Source organism: Pinus tabuliformis, chromosome 5_2 (genome assembly GCF_031772625.1).
Source record: "Pinus tabuliformis cultivar Carrire ecotype Pingquan chromosome 5_2, CPIR1, whole genome shotgun sequence".
Lineage (NCBI taxonomy): Eukaryota > Viridiplantae > Streptophyta > Pinopsida > Pinales > Pinaceae > Pinus > Pinus tabuliformis.
Genome location: NC_142306.1, coordinates 653223041 through 653236370, shown reverse-complemented (window position 1 = coordinate 653236370; position 13330 = coordinate 653223041). Strand labels below are relative to the sequence as shown.

General features: G+C 42.3%; 1 pseudogene; it reads left to right on the top strand.

The window, feature by feature from the left end:
* The window catches only part of LOC149160745 (omega-hydroxypalmitate O-feruloyl transferase-like), a 33581-nt pseudogene extending 20662 nt beyond the window's left edge, over positions 1-12919 (top strand).
* The last annotated feature ends 411 nt before the right edge of the window (positions 12920-13330 follow it).

The following is a 13330-nucleotide window of genomic DNA, read 5'->3' as shown; positions in this document are numbered from 1 at the left end:
GTTGTACCCGCTAAACCCATCCAGGAAAGAGAAGAACTTCTTTCCTGCCAGTCCATCCAACACTTGATCTATGAAAGGTAGAGGGAAATGGTCTTTCTTGGTAGCTTTGTTCAGTTCTCGGTAGTCCACACAGATTCTCCATTTCCCATTTTTCTTGGGAACCAACACTAGAGGGGACACCCATTCACTATCTGAGATGGGGTAGATGAACCGGCATCCAACAGTTTTTGCAATTCTTCCTTGACAATGTCCTTAAGGGCTGGATTCATTCTCCTCTGAGGTTGCCTAACCGGTTTACAATCCTCTTTGATGTATATATGATGGGTACAGACCGAAGGATGGACTCCTTTCATTTCCTTATAGCTCCAAGCAAAAGCATCTAGGTGGTTGGCCAACAGACTACACAGCTCCTTTTCCTGGGAAGGAGATAGGGAGGAGCTGATCTTCAATGCTTTCTCAGGGCCGAACTCCACATTCTTGACTCTGGGAGTAACAGGGTTGGTTGTACAAAGATCCACTAAGGTGCTAGCTTGGGCATCCTCCACCAATTTCTCTAAGGGTAGTGCACTGGAAGGTGGATTCTGGATCAAGGTCTCGATCAAGTCATCCTCGGTTGGGGGGTCTCTTCTAGTGGTATCTAAGGTGCACAGAGGTGCTGAGTACACCTCGTCTTCCTCTCCTTCTTCCAACCAGAGTGGTAAGTCATGCTCTAAGGAGGGTTGGGCAGGAGGGTATAGGACTAGCTGCTTGGACATGGGACCATTTTTGATGGTCATGTTTCCTGCACGACAACTTATGTAAGCATCTGCAGTAGCTAACCAAGGCCTTCCCAAAATGAGAGGATATCCAGTAAGCTTTGCCTTTGGTTGCAGAACCAGGAAGTCTGCAGGGTATTCCCAAGAGTCAATAGAGACCAAGACATCCTCCACAATCCCTTCGGGAGTCACGGTGGAGCGATCTGCTAATTGCAGTACTGTCGAGGTCTTCCTCAAGGAACCCTGAAGATTGAGTTTAAGCATGGTATCCCTGGTCATCACATTAATGGCAGCCCCCAGATCAATCAAGGTGTGAGGTATAATGGTGCCATTGATGTGAACATCTACTACAGGACTTCCAGGATCTAGGTACTTTGGGCAGATGACTTGTCCTAACATAAGGTCAGACAGTTGTCCTATGACATTGATAGTTGAAGCATCTTTCTTCCGTCTGCCTGGGTGTTTGAAACACTTCTCCTTAACCAGTTTGTTGTATATTGGCACATCCTTGATGGCTTGGAGAAGTGGTATTTTTACACACAACTGCTTGAGCTCACCCAGAAGCTCATCCTCCTCTGGGTTGGGTTGTGTGGTGGCTGTTAGTCTCTCAGGAAAGGGTGGAATAGCCTTTGGTTCACTTTCCTGTTTATCTTCCTCATCCTCTGGGGGAGGAGGTTGGCGATCTGGTAGAGTCTTTCCAGATCGAAGATTGATCTCCTGGATCTCCACAGCATAGGTAGGGCATGAGGTTTCCCCAGTGTATACCTGCTGGGCCTGTCTATTGTTGGGGTTCGGGTTCGGTTGAGCAGGCATTTGAGGTTGCCTTGGAGGAGCAGGAGGTAATGGCTGAGGTTGAACTGGTGGTGGAGGCAAGATGGCAGGAGGAGTGTTGTATTGGGGCCTCCACCCCGACTGAGGTGCATTCCATTGAGGCTGTGGCTGGGCATGTGAGTGATATGAATGAGAAGTAGGTTGAGTGGGGTACTGAGGTGGATAAGACCATGGAGGAGGCATGGACCATGAAGGATGAGCAGGGGGACCCCAGGAAGGCATAGGAGTCGATTGGTTGGGGCTGTAATAAGCTTGAGATGCCCCTTGCATCCCCTGCTGATAAGGTCTAGATCCTTGTGGCCTCCTTTGGTTGAGGTAATAGAGAGGTTCAGTGGGAGCTTCTGTCCCTTGGTACATGGCTTTAAACCCAGGTAAGGTTGGACACTGATTTGTGGGATGGTCCTCCTCACAAACGAAACACACTTCAACCGAATGCAATGGACATTCGTTCTTAGGGTGTCTCCTTGTGCACCTAGGGCAGAAGACAGCCAAGGCTCTCTCAGCTTCTTCTTTCTTTTGCTGAATCCTGAATGTGTCAAGCTGCATGGCAATGGTCTGTCTCACCTCACTCTTAAGATCTTCTAATTGATTTGCAAGCTCATGTTTGGAGAAAGGGACACTAGTTGAGAGGTGGTTTCCTCTACCTCGTTTCCGAGCTGCCCTGGAGTGGTTTCTAAACACAGTCTTGATGTCCTCATAAGGCAGTTGGTAAATGTCCCCCCCAGCTAACATGTGAAGGGTATCTAAGAGGTCTTCAGGGACTCCTCGGAGCAGGACCAACTTGAGGGATTCAGGGTCAAGTGTGCACCTGGCCCGCTTATAGCTTAGTTGGAACCTCTCCTCATAATCCTCTAAGGACTCATCATTTCCCATGGTCATCCGAAAGATTTCCCCCTTTGTTTCCTTGGACCTACAGTAATCCCGGTACTTGGTATTGAAAGCTTGCTGCATCTGAGCCCAAGTGGTGATACTATTCCCAGGTAAGCCCATGAACCAGCGTAATGCTGCATCCTTAAGAGTGGAAGGGAAAAGTTTCAGCTTTTGCTCATCTTCAGTATAGTCATAGGTTCTACAAAGGACAGCAAACTCAAACAGGAAGGTATCCGGATCTTCAGTAGTCAGCCCATGGAAGTGAGGTAAGGCGGAGGGGCTAATGTTCTTCATTTTCATCTCTCCATTGGTCTCTCGGATGGGGAAGGCACCTTCTATTCTCTCATCTTCTCTTCTATTGTCAGCCATAGCTTCAGATGGAGTGGTCTCTAACTCTTCTTCTACTATAGGATCTTTGTATATCTCAGGATGTTCACCTATAGGTTCTTCTGGGTCACTGTCACCAAAGAAGAGAGAAGGGTGACTCAGTGATGTGGTGGGGGTGTTTGGTAGGAATTTGCCTGATCTATCTCGGTTCCTACGAGGCATGAAATGGAAAAGACTTTCTTTTTCTTTTGATTGTTTTTGCTTTGCTTTTCTTTTGGTACCTGCAAAACTGAAACAGATTGATCTACAACTAACTATGAAAGATGCAGAATTAAACTGAAAGCAGGAAAGAACTAATCTACTTTGCTCAAATGAAATTGCAAGAATGGAAATGCTAGTCTACGCTTGCAGAAAGGAAATGCTAATCTATGAAAGCAGGAAATGCTAATCTATGAAAGCAGGAAATGTCTATGCTACTTTTGCAGAATGGAAATGAAGTAAACTACTTAGCAGAAGGCAAGAGTAAGAAAGTAGAAGAAAAGCAACAATTACTAATACTCTGACGCTTCCCCGGCAACGGCGCCAAAAAGATGGTGGGCTCCAGTATTGTAGCAATAATGCTACAACTCCTGGAGCTTCCTATCTCTAATTTTATCAACCCGGTAGTTCGTACAAACTTGGAAGCGACGGTGCTGTATGCACAAGTACTAGCTCTTGTCGCAGCTGTCACTTGGTCAGCTGGCACAAGTCCGCTAGGGCTCAAGCCAACTTCTATATGCTCACAGAAGAAGCTTTATGAATGATGGACGAAAGCTAACTCAAAGGAGACTAATCTATTTGCAGAAAGAAACTGAAAGCCAACAAAGCATGAAAACCCTAGTAAACCCTAATTTGACTAGCTAGGCCCTTACAATGCAAAACTGTGAATGAAACTACTACCAATAATGCCATTACTTGCAGTGAGCTGAAATACATGCATCTAAGCTACTTGCATCTGAAAAGACATGTTTTTGTATTTTTTCATTAAGTGGTTGGATTTATTGTGATGATGCTTTTGATTAGGGTTTGACTGTGCAGGAGCGGTTCGAATGGAAGGAAAGCATGGGCAAGGTCAGGATGGCTAGGGGAGGTCCCAGAGGGTCTCTAGCATCAGTCCACAGAAGTCTACCACGTTCGGATGCTCAGCAACCGAGTTTGCAGGCTTCTACAGGAAGTCTGCAGGGGATCCTACAGGAAACTCAGGGATTCTACAGGAAGTCTGTGCAATTCTACAGGATGTTTGACCGTGGGAGTTTTGGGAGATGGTGAAGTGTTGGAGTGGTGTGGGAGGATAGGTGAGATGGAGATGGAACTGGTGATGGCTCAGGAGCAGAGAAGTCAGATGGAGAAAGAGTGCATGCAGTGGGTTGATGGCTGGAAGGATGGGATCAACGAAAGGTTAAGTAAATGGAGCTATGTGAGTAATGGAGAGTTGGAAGGTAAACGAGCTGAACAGAGGTCGGTTGAGTGGCTTCAGGTGTGGTTGAAAAGAAGAGGAAGGTAATGGAATGTGTGGAGCAGTGTAGATGAAACAAATTGTCTATGAATGTCACCAAAAACGAGAACTCTTTAACCTATGTTAACTGTGCTATTTTGAACCAATGAACAGCAGTGCAATTTGTGAAAGAAACTCGTGCATGGAAGTGGAATGGAGAAGTAATGATCAAGACCAAAGTGCATGGATGGATCTACGACTAAAGTAACTGTTGCAGCTTGCATGGACGTGAGAAGAACTGCGTTTCTTTTTGGTGGTTGATATGGACTGCACCCCAATCCCTAAGCAGAGATGGCAGTGATCTCTAACAACCTTTTTCTGGAGCTCCAATGAATTATAACTATCCTCTTCTAACCTAAGCAACTGGAAGCAAATTCACCATAAACTAATCCTATTCAATCTCATAAAAACTAAATCAGCAGACTGTAAATTCGAATTGCATGTCAAAGTAAAGAAACGAAGTGCTGGAACGAAAGGCAAATAACATTACAACACCGAGGAGATCTATTGCTCTCAGGTTGGGCCCTAACCTGAGAGCTATAGCTCCCTTAGAAACTCAGAATGAGATCAAAATCTGCCTGCCTTTATTCATAACCAAAAATCTGATGTCATGCCAAACTGGCTTACAAAAAGAACCAACACCGAGCTGTAGCTCGTACTTCCAAATTACAAGAGTAATGCAAAAGTTCAAAAAGCTCCTATCAAAGGCTACGGCCTCAGTATTTATGCAAAATGATAGTCCAACAGGTTTCCTTGATTTGTGGAGCTCTGCTGTCCAACTGAAGGTTAAACTGCTGATCCTGTAGAACAGTTGTAACTGATGTTCCTGTAGAACGGTTGGCTGCCTCTAAGCTCGGTGGGGAGATTGGTTGGAGCTCGGAGCTATGGTGGGAATCACGAGGAAGGTCCCCAAGACTGTGGACATCCTCTCCTAAAAACCAGCAGTGCCACCTTACTGTCTCCTTGTCTCCTTTCTCGTGGTCTTTGCTCCCTTTTAATGCCAAAAACCTGAAATCATCATGTATTAGTCACGTAGATAGAATGCCTACCCTTCTTCCTACAAACAACACGAATAAACCAAGAAATGAATGCATAAACAATAAAAAATGAATGGGTTGAGCAAAGCAAGTAGGCCAAATGAGCCCAAATTGTACCAAAAATTGGGGCTCATCAATCATGCCACTATACCTCAGTTTGAGGAAGATGCACAAGAATTCTTATCTATGGAGCCATGCATGCCCATGCATGCTTATATGATGCATGCATCTGATTCACATACTTATGCAGAAGCATCTAGGCATCCTAAATGGGAAACAACTATGGATGAGGAATACAACTCTCTCATTGAGAACCATACTTGGGATCTGGTTCCACTACCTTCCAATCATAAAATTGTGAGGTGCAACTGGGTTTATTGGACCAAGAAATAAACAGATGGCCAAGTTAGTCGATATAAGGCATGGTTGGTGGAGAAAGGTTTTTAGCAGGTACAAGGTGTTGACTTTGATGAGACTTTTTCTCTAGTGGAAAAACTAGATTTGTTGAAAATGCAACAAGATGATGGAGCTTAGTGGAAAGGAGTCGCCTTCACTAAGTGGGCCCATAGGCTATTTTTGGCGCAAAGTCTATTTTTAGACTATGTCTATTTTTAGACATATGGATCATGGTCTATGAGTTGCAGGATGCTATTTGTCGATGATTGGTCATGTTGGTAAAAATAGATGGACTTCTATTTTTAGACATATGGGCGGTTTCTGTTTTTAGACTGCCAGGCTAAAAATAGAACAGTAGAATATTATTAGCTCATAATAATATTTGGACTATAAACATTATCTTATCCTCTTGGAGCACTTCAGTTTGAGCTACAGATGTGGCACATGCAGCTGTCAGAAGGAAATATGCTTTTCTTGTGGGTCAGTTGAGCTATTGCATGGTGGACTTCAGTTAGAACCCAAGTGGTTGAGTTTTGGTGGAGTTGATGGAGTTGTGTTCAGTTTGACTTGGCTAAACTAGTTGTATTTAGTCTAACTGCAGAATACACTAGTGATGAGTGATGTGAATTAATTGTTAATTAATTCACTAATTATTAACTCATAAAGCAACTAAAGAATACATCAGTTAACTCGGTGCATGGACAGTTCAGTGGAGACAGGTGTTAGAGGTTGAGATTGCTATCAGTTGTGACTATAGTTGTGCATGAGATTTTGCACATGCATGGATTGAGTAGTGCCAATGAAGATTGCGTGGTTCAGCCAAGAAAAATACGAGTTTGGATAAGCCATTCATCATTATTCTCATGCAGGATTGTGCAGTGGAGGCAGGCAAACAGTGGAGGAGATTTGAGGCATTAGATCTGAGCTAGTCTGTGTGTAACAGGTGGAGATAGTACTGAGTACTTGTGAGGAGTATTGTACTATGTATTGTTACATGTTCTCAATCATTATAATATATAGATAGTGTGGGGTTTTCAGCTGTATGCTTTCCCCGGGTTACATACTGTGTTAATGTGCGCATGCGATTGATGTGTCATTGTTTTTAATTTCGTAAAATTGATGATCAATGTAGAGTAGGTTATGTATTATGCATGCATTCCGCAATAGTGTATAATCGGGATAATCTCTGTGAATACGTGTCATATTATTCAAAAGTTCTACATGGTATCAAAGCAGAGTTGATCATCAGATCTATTATTCAGAAAGTGTTTACATTTTATTTCTTCAGGCAGAGTCTGTAATCGGGCCAGGTAGCCTTTGGATTCATCCTTCTTTTGGAAGGTGAGATATCCGGTAAAAGCCCATATAGTCAATCTCTGTACGAGAAATACTTTGTTCTCACGAATTTTAGATTAGAGGCGGTTGAGTTTTGAGTTGGTGGAATTCGAATTTGCAGCAGTGTTTTCTTGGTGTCAAAGTTGAAATATCTTTGAACAGATTGCGATTGGAGTATTCTCTTGAAGGCAACTCGAATTATATTGCATGGAAAGATAGGATGGAGGCGGTGTTAGATGACAATGGGTTGAAGGATTTCATAGAGGCTGAGGTCCCAAAACCTACTGATGTTGTTGAAGCTATGGTTTGGCAAAAGAAGACAGCAAAGTGTCAAAGGATTCTGTTGGAGGGCGTGAAGGATCACATTGTATCCAGCCTGCATGGAAAGGCTTCTCCATACTTGATGTGGAAAGCATTGACAGATCTATTCCAAAGCAAGAGCGACCAGAGGAAGTTGGCACTCAAGGATAAACTCAGAAACATTAAGTGTGAGAATGGAGACAGTATGCCCAAGTATCTCACGAAGTTCACCCAATGCCGGGATGAGCTGGGAAGTGTGGGGGTAACTGTTGATGATGAGGACTTGGTGAGCTTGGCTCTCCTTGGTCTTCCGAAGAGTTGGCATTCCTATCAGGACTCTGTCAATGGTCGAGAGAAATTGCCAGGATGGGAGAGACTTTGGTCGGATCTTATGCAAGAGGAGATCAGACGGAGCACCAAAGACAATTCTTCATCCATGCATGATGAGGAGAACTGTGCCTTAGCGAGTAAGGTGAAGAAGGGGAAGGAGAAGGGTTCTCTTTCCGAATCCAGTTCTTCCAATGATGGGAAGAAGGTTGACAAATTGAAAGTGAGATTCTTTCGTTGTCATGAGTTGGGCCATTATGCTACTAACTGCCCAAAGAAGAAATCCAAGAAGGGATCTAGGGAAGGATCTGAAGGTGAGGCACTTGCTTCACAGTTCAAGTTGGTTTCACACTCTTCGCATGCATGGTTTCATCCATGATGGGAAGTGGTTGATTTCTTGACAGTGGAGCTTCTTTCCACATGACGGTGACAAGAGATTGTTCAGTACTTTGGAGGATAAAGATCTCCAGATACTCATAGCGATGGGTAATGATGAGAATTATAGTGTCTCAGGTGTAGGCACGGTTATTTTCCATAGGGAGCATGGAGCTCGCCTTACCTTGACCGATGTCAAGTATGTACCAGGACTGAAGAGAAACTTGGTGTCGATCGCGATGCTAGAAGACAGAGGCTATGATGTAGTCTTCAGTAAGGGAAAGGTTTTCCTTAGACACATCATCACTAGACAGGTGAAGCAGATTGGTTCACGGGTCAAGAACCTGTATGCTCTTGAGGTTCAAGATGCATGAAAAGCCTTGAGCAGTGAGGCAACTGATGGAGACTTGATGGTTGAGAGGGAGCATATATTACCTCTCAACATGCAGAGCCAAAAGAAGTCTCAGACAATTGTGGAGGAGCCACGATTGGTGCAGCAGCTTCAGGAGGTTGTGGAGCAGCCACAGCAAGGGAAGTTGAGAGGAGATCGAGTAGAGACATCTACTCATGTAGAGACCTCTAGTAGGGGGAAACTTTGAGCCAGGTGGGCTGAGGGATCGCATGTAGCCATACCTCCAGGTAGGAGGTGGGGTGATGTGGATTGATCGTCCCAAGGAGGAGGGGCAGGATCCTTGAGGTACCCAACCTTTTGGATGAGACCTTGCTACGGGAGCCTCGATGTGGAGTAGCAGGAATTGACTGATTGGGTAGAGACAGATGTGGATGGAGCGGTAGAGAGAGCGAAAGTGTAGGGAATCCCAGGACAGCGCATAGCTAGCAGGCTGCAGCAATGCGAGAGGCACAAGTGTTTTGCGCAGTGCTAGGTGGCACAGAGAGGTGTGCAATGGTGCGAGATGCATGGAGATGTTGCAGTAGTGCAGATGTCAGAAAGGGAGCACTTTTCAGCAGCAGGTAGAGCTTCAGCATCAGAGTTTGTTCCTAGCCCAACAGAGTGGTCAGTTGGGAGTGTTTTTGTTCCAAGTGTTGTTGGAGCAAGTGGACCGGGAAAATGTGTTGCATGCAGAACATTCCAGAGGCATGATAGGGGTTGTAGATAATCCATATCTTGTTGAGAAGGAGTGTTGAAAATGCAACAAGATGATGGAGCTTAGTGGAAAGGAGTCGCCTTCACTAAGTGGGCCCGTAGGCTATTTTTGGCGCAAAGTCTATTTTTAGACTATGTCTATTTTTAGACATATGGATCATGGTCTATGAGTTACAGGATGCTATTTGTGGATGATTGGTCATGTTGGTAAAAATAGATGGACTTCTATTTTTATACATATGGGCGGTTTCTATTTTTAGACTGTCAGGCTAAAAATAGAACAGTCGAATATTATTAGCTCATAATAATATGTGGACTATAAACATTATCTTATCCTCTTGGAGCACTTCAGTTTGAGCTACAGATGTGGCACATGCGATTGTCAGAAGGAAATACGCTTTTCTTGTGGGTCAGTTGAGCTATTGCATGGTGGACTTCAGTTAGAACTCAAGTGGTTGAGTTTTGGTGGAGTTGATGGAGTTGTGTTCAGTTTGACTTGGTTAAACTAGTTGTATTTAGTCTAACTGCAAAATACACTAGTGATGAGTGATGTGAATTAATTGTTAATTAATTCACTAATTATTAACTCATAAAGCAACTAAAGAATACATCAGTTAACTCAGTGCATGGACAGTTCAGTGGAGACAGGTGTTAGAGGTTGAGATTGCTATCAGTTGTGACTATAGTTGTGCATGAGATTTTGCACATGCATGGATTGAGTAATGCCAATGAGGATTGTGTGGTTCAGCCAAGAAAAAGACGAGTTTGGACCAGCCATTCATCATTATTCTCATGTAGGATTGTGCTATGGAGGCAGGCAAACAGTGGAGGAGATTTGAGGCATTAGATCTGAGCTAGTTTGTGTGTAACAGGTGGAGATAGTACTGAGTACTTGTGAGGAGTATTGTAATATGTATTGTTACATGTTATCAATCATTATAATATACAGATAGTGTGGGGTTTTCAGCTGTATGCTTTCCCTGGGTTACATACTGTGTTAATGTTCGCATGCAATTGATGTTTCATTGTTTTTAGTCTCGTAAAATTGATGATCAACGTAGAGGAGGTTATGTATTATGCATGCATTCTGCAATAGTGTATAATCGGGATAATCTCTGTAAATAAGTGTCATATTATTCAAAATTTCTACAAGATTCCATTCGGCTAGCTCTCTCCATTTCAATAGTAGGAGGATGGGAGGTGCATCATATGGATGTGAAGAATGCCTTTCTTCACGGTGATCTCGAGGAGGAAATCTACATGGAGCAGGCATAGGGATATGTGAAAAATTCATCTCTGGTATGCAAACTAAAGAAGTCTTTCTGCGGCCTCAAGCAGGCACCTAGAGCATGGTATGCAAAGATGGATTCCTATTTGTTATCCCAAAAAATTGTACACTCAAAATTTGATTAGATTTTTTTTTTGAAGAAAATTGGCTCCTTGTTTATCATAGTACTCTACATAGATGATCTTTTCATAACAGGTAGTTCAACTTCTGCCATTGCTAAGATTAAAACTACATTGTATAAGCAGTTTTCTATAATAGATATGGGCTTGCTAAATTTATTCCTTGGACTAGAGATCAATAAGAGTGGTTATGGGATTACCATTTCTCAACCAAAGTATTCTAGAGATATTTTGGCACAATTTCGCATGAGTGAATGCAAGTCAATGACCACGCCTTTCTTATCAGGGATAAAGCTTGAGAATGACAAAGACACACAATGCTTTTATTGCACATTGTACTATCATATTGTGGGGTGTCTCCTTTATCTCACTCACTCCCATCATGATCTATAATATGTCGTAGGAGAAATTTTCAGATACATGCAGGAGCCATATGAGCTACACTAGGAAGCTGCAAAGCGCATCCTTCTATATTTCCAGGGGACAATCACCTATGGGATTCATTATGAAACAAATTTTTCTTTGGATCTCATTGGGTTCACATATTTAGATTGAGTTGGCGAAAACATTGATTGCAAGTCGACCTCCAGTTATGTACTTAGTTTGGGATCCATCCCAATTTGTTGGTCAAGCAAGAAGTAGGCTTCCATTGCTTTATCGTCAGCAGAGGCTGAGCATAGACGATTAGTTAATAACAATATTCAGGCCATTTGGGTACAACATTTCATATATCATCTTGGTATCAGTTTCCACCATCCAACTTTCATCTAGTGTGATAATCAAAGTACACTAAAGTTTTGCAGAAATCCAGTGCAGCGACAACGAAACAAACATATCGAGATCCACATGCACTTCATTATAGAACTAATTCATGATGGGATCATCGATCTTTAGTACTGTCCCAGTTCTTAGTAGACTGCCAATATCTTCACCAAGACTTTCAGTGAGCAAAAGTTTTGATTTCTACGAGATCGTCTCGGGGTTAAGGACACGACTACCAAGCAGTTGTCTTTTCTCTACTTTTCACATTATCTTTTGAGGGGGTTTTATTCCCACAGAGTTTTCCCACTTTCCTCATTTCATGCGTTCTATATGGCTACCTAAAATGGCCTTGTTGTCAGGACTAATTCATTTTGTATCAAACTCACCTAAGTTTTGCTTAAGGTGGGGTGGTGGTGTACATGCACCTAGCTAACCTTAATTAGCTTCAGTTCAACTCTAGTTATTTCATGTGATGTGCACTTGGCCTTAGTTAGTTAACTTGAGTTTTTACATGTGGCGTGCACTTGGATTTAGTTAGTCAACTCGAGCACTTACATGTGGTGTGCACTTAGATTTAGTTAGTAATTCTAGTGCTTGAATGTGGTGCATGTGCACATTAACAGAACATAAAGCACAATTAGCTTCAATTAGCTTCAATTATCCATAGTTATTGCATGTATAACTAAGCTTAACTTAGATTCTTTATGTATTGATTCTCAAATCAATATTGTGTAATCAAATACATTCTCGATTCCAATTTTATTTTCAATTTCTTGTAAGTTTGTGTAATTATTCTTAAGCTAGATCCATATTTGTGCTCTAATAATTTTACAAAATTCGCTAGCTTAAACCCAAGAAGAAGCATCCATATTGACACAACTGCAGGCCTAATGTAGCAATCATTTCTGCTGAATTCTCAATCTTTAAATAAACTCAAGAAGAATGTTTTAGCATGTAAGACATAAGAAGATGAGTAATTTTTATATTGCTCAACATTTGAAGCCTTGGCCACATTCATGTGGAAATCAAGGGTGAAGGATCTAAAAATACCTTTCGACGAAGAAGTGCGCCTTCTTTTTGTTGTAAACATGAGAAAGGCATACAAAACACCACTCCCAGAGCGATACTATAGTAATGGTTTCTTTGGTGCATACATTGAGGTTTCTACCGAAGTTCTAAGAAAGAGTTCACTTTGGAAATTAGTAAAAATGGTGAAGGAAGCAAAGGCGTGACTGAGAGATGAGTATCTTAGGTCTGCCATTGATTTTCTTGAGGTCCATCACCCAGAACCGCAAGGACCTCGCCTTACCCCTCCTCTCCCACAATAACATAGCTGTATTTGTCAGACTGGAGCCGCCTGAGATACTCACAAGTGGATTTTTGTTGGGGAGAGGTAGTGAACACGACTCCAAAGAGATTTCCATTCATTAATGTTTGCATCTTCCTTCCACCTCCAAATGTGAATACATATGATAAGAATGGCATTAGAGTCGTCACTTGCTTTCCCACTAAAGCAATGGAAATATTCAAGTCAGAATTAGGAAAGTTATATAACTAGTAACCTCGACGCTCACCACTAGTACTTTATATATAAATTTATAAAAAAAATTAGCATATTGCTGCCTCTAGTGGGTTGAGAGATGAATTGAAAGCTTGAATTGGCATCAATTTCCAATGCATCATCAATGCCTCAATATTGTTCATGTGTCAATGTTACCATAAATCATTCCTTCAACTGTATCCACAGAATTTAGAATGTGGAACTATGAACAAGATTTCAATAATATTGAATAACATAAGTTTTATGAAACTATACTTGTTGTCCTCAGTGGTATAGAAAGTTCGGTACTTCACCTTGCATGTGTTGTAGCTTTAAAAATCCCCCATTTAGTATTTTTCTTTTCTCATAATAAATGGGGACCCTTCGCTTATTTTATATTCATATCATTTTAAGTTTTCCTTTGGCCTT